Source organism: Pinus tabuliformis, chromosome 2_2 (assembly GCF_031772625.1).
Source record: "Pinus tabuliformis cultivar Carrire ecotype Pingquan chromosome 2_2, CPIR1, whole genome shotgun sequence".
Lineage (NCBI taxonomy): Eukaryota > Viridiplantae > Streptophyta > Pinopsida > Pinales > Pinaceae > Pinus > Pinus tabuliformis.
Genome location: NC_142300.1, coordinates 892,394,468 through 892,398,996, shown reverse-complemented (window position 1 = coordinate 892,398,996; position 4,529 = coordinate 892,394,468).

Here is a 4,529-nt window from a genome sequence, read left to right as displayed (position 1 = left end):
CATCAAGCTATGTTATAAATCTACATGGGTAGTATGTTTTCTTTTCAATGGTTTTGTTGAGGTATAGGTGTGGTTGAACACTGAGGATGGTGTCCCCCAAGAGGGAGGGTTTTCTAATAGCCCTGTTGAAAATTCCATGTAATAAAAGTTAATAATGGAAAAAATAATAACCATGGTTGATGGGAAACTTATTCCAAGATGAATGTTGGGCAAGACATCTTAGTGCGGGTGTTTATATGGTTTATTATGGCTAAGGCAATTGGCAAAGATAATAGCTAGGGCTTTGGAAAGACAAAATGACATTTTTTGCATTTTATTTATGAAAATAATGGAAATTATGAGAAAAGGAAGGTGAAGGGTCACAAGTTGCATGTGAGGAGGAAATTGAAGCAAAATAGTGGAAAATGAAGAAAATATAGGCCTAATTGATAAAAAGGCTATTGAGGATTAGTTGGTACCTTTTTCTAGTTCAATTTTGGAGCTCTCTCATTATTACCTCTCTATCTCACTCTTGGACACTTAGATTTTTCTTGGATCACTTTAGCATTGAATTAAGAAAGGAAAAGAAGGGAAGAAGAAGGAAGATCAAGCAAGGAAGAGCAGGATCAAGCAGTTACAACATGATTCTTTGCAGGTATCAATTTGCAAGTGTGTTTTCCTTACTAGATTTGTCATGCATGGTACTCCATGTGGTTCCTTTCTGTTATGGCATGGCTTTTTCCAAATGTGACAGTTTTTCAGCTTGGCCTTGCCATTTCCCAATAGACATGGTGTGATGGGGTTCTCATGTTTTGGTTGAGTTGGATTGCTGGACGGATTCGAAGATGACTGAGGTGTATCTCCGAATGATAGAACACATGGCCTAGTAACCCCTGAATCAGACTGTGGGTTGCAGTAAAGCCAAATTTTTTGCTACCTCGGTGGGCCTAGAAATCCTCGACTGGTAAACGACGGGATATATGGTAAATCCTAGAGCTAGTTGCCCTTGATTAGGCCCAGGTATCCTTGTGAGTGAATGGAGTGATATACGATAAATCCTAGAGGGTGGTGTCTCGGTTTAGGATCTAGTGATCCCTGGATCAGACTATGGGTTACATTAAAGCTTGACATACTAGGAGACATGAAAATTCCTCACAGTGTAGGTGGAGAAGTTTGGTGGCATCCATGCTTGTTCTAGTCTAGGGATCTGGTGGAGATCATGGTAAATCCTGTTATTACATGTTTATTTTTTTGGCTTAATGATCCAGTGTGGATTGCAGTAAAGCCTAGTTTCTATTGATGAGGGTGAGGAGGTTTAGCCTCGGGATGCCCTGGTTGGTTATTTTGGTTTGAGTCCCACATTCATGCATGGAATATGGTATAGAGGTGAATGGATGAAGAGAGGATTGGCTCAACCATTCTATAGTTGGGTAGAACATGGTAGTCCCATCCCGGGTTGGCTTTTGCATTCATTAATAACAGGTCCTTTCCTTGATATCTTATGTGTAAATGTATTGGTGCTTATGTGGATTCTATGGCTGATGTATCCTTGATATTTCTATTGTTATTATGTTGGTTATAAGAATGTTTTATGATAGTGATGATGTACAACTCTCCTTATGTTTTGATTTGTAAATGAATGGATAATGTATCTATGACCTAAAAGATGATAGTGAAGCTAATGATATAAGGAAACATTGCTTCTTAGAGATTCTCAGATAAGTATGAGACCCCTATGCTCAGAGCTGTTGTTTAAACCTGTAGATTACATATTTGTGACATGTTTGAGGAAATTCTTTTCATGGTTTGTAGGGATCCAGCCAAGTCCTTGTTCAAGCAATTTCATTTGTATCATTGTTTTGTTGTTATCTTTCATTCCTGAAGGTGTCATTGACTTTTGTGCAGTGACCTGGTCTCTGGGCCTGAAAAAGTGGCTCAAATCCCAAGGATTTAGGTACAACATTGGGTAGAAAAATCCCTAGACATTGGCATATTCGTGTTGTGGGAGAGTCTAGAGCACCCTGGATACATGCATGCCCATATCAAGGGAGTGTCCGAGAGTTAAATGGTCTAAAATCTTAGTGGGACCCAGGGGCTGGTTACTTGAGAGGTGTAGGTTTTAACCCTATACAAAAATAACCTGCAAACGAATTATTAAAAATAGAAAATATACAATGGCAACAAACACAAAACAAATACACAGATATTCTCCCTTGGATCCCAAAGCCGAGACTACCAAAATGGTTTTTCATTATTTTCCATTCAATGTTACAAAACATATATATACATGTTGAAGATTTCATAAACCCCAATCCATTAACCCTGGATTAGAACATAACCATAGTTCCCTTGACCGGATCTACAAAATACCATGCGTAGAAAACCATCATTCCCAAAACCATGTGTGAAACCCATGCACAAAACCATAGGTAGGTATGCCCACCTAATATAGGGTCCAAAAAAAAATGCTCAGGCCGCTACCCCGAACCTTGTGTAGGGGGGCAGTAGCTACCCTGCCAACCCCTCAACAAGGGGGGTTTCCGCCCCCCTGTGACCCCCCTGCTACGCCCCATGCACATGGCTAGTCGTGGAAAGAATATAACACACACCCAACATTCTTGCACTTGTTTTTTTCTTTTCCACATAGGGGGTCATAGGAGAGCTTAGTCATTGGTTTAGCCCTACAATTCCCATTGTTTCTCTACACCAAGAAAATTTCGCAGTGCTCACAGACTTCATCAATGCATCTGCAACATTCTTCAAAGTGTCCACCTTTACCAGCAACACATTTTTTTCCTCAACCATATCCATAACAAAGTGATACTGAAAATCAATGTGCTTTGTCTTTAATGATAAGCAGGGTTCTTTGCCAAGAAAATTTCACTTTGGCTGTCACAGTCTATACTTATAGCTTGTTGTACCAACCCCATACTTGAACACAATATCTACAACCAATCTGCATCCTTGCTTGCGTGAGTGACTTCCATTTATTCTTCCCCTGTAGTTGAAAGTTCCACTACAGACTGTCTCTTGCTCATCCAACTGACTGCACCTCTAAATAGGTTAAACACATACACACTTGTAGATCTTCTCTAATCCAGATCTCTATCCTAGTCTACATAAAAAAAGCCATGAATGTCCAAAAAATTTTCCAATCTTGGCCTTCCTTGGTAGCATAGACCATAATCACCAATGCTAGGCAAATACCTCAAAACTCGCTTCCATGTTGTCCAATGCTCCTTCCTTGGTTTTTCCATAAACCTGCTGAATACTCCCCCTACATGTGCAATGTCTCGTATAGTATAGAACATTGCATACATCATGCTACCAACTACACTTGCATATGGAACATAGTACATGTCCTCTTCCTTTTCTTGTGTCTTAGGACACTGTTCAACAGATAACTTTACACTTACCAGAATAGGAACCTTCATCGGTTTACTATCCTACATATTAAACCTCTGTAGTATTGTCTCGAGATACTTCCTCTGTTTTAACTAGATCTTCCTCTTTGCCCAATCTCATTTAATTTCCATGCCCAAAATATAGTTTGCAGCACCAAGATCTTTCATGTCAAATTTGGAGGACAATTGGGTCTTCAAATCCTGGATAATTTCTTTGTTATTTCCAATCAGGAACATATTGTTGAACCTCAGAATTACCCTCTCCTTGGTAGATTTTCTCACCTTTTTCCCTTGCTTTTCCATAAGATTACATATCCCAATCAATGATAAATGATAGGTTTTGTCTTAAGGAAGGCATTAAATGATTGACATGTTATATTTTTATGTTTTTTCTATTTGAATAAATTTTTGCAAAATTAGCTACAGAACATAGCCTATTCTGTAGCTAACTGTGTATTCCGTAGCTACTTCCATGGTTTTGCAGGTTCCAGGTGTCAAATGAAGAATCCGTCTGCATGGGCATCTCTAGAATCATCTCCACATGGATTGTATCATATTCATTCAACCCAGTTCGACAAGAAAGCAAGCTCAAGATCGTAGTCAAAGGTAGAGTCAAACATATGATACCCGAAAGCAGTAGGACTCTTCATCTGCTCTTTCGTGGTTAATCAATAAATCTAACAGTTCTGTTGCAAGCATTAACTCAGATCAACCACCTGTGTTAATGGTTTTGTTGCAAACATCTCACTCGAATTTAAGCGACCTGTAGCTAATCAGAAGTTTACATAGTTCTGTTGTAATACGTATGAGCCACTTGTGGCTAGTTTTGATGAGAGACAGTTATGATTATTTCCTTTTAAATACTAGTTGTATAGAACCGAGGGGGGTTTGAAGAATTTTATGTATTAAGTTCAGACTTTCAGCTCTGTATTTTGGACTTCATTCTTTTCTATAATATAAGTCGTGTGTTGACCAATCATCATTTAAGAGAGCATTTTTAATTAGTTAGCAGCTCAACCAAGTCAGTTGTAGAGGGCCCCTGCAATGAAGGAGGTTTTCTTTCCATTCATTGTCTGTTTAGTTTTAAATTCATTACTTTGCTTTTAGCAGTTTTTCTAACTTAGGTTGATTTATTTTAGTTTTGAT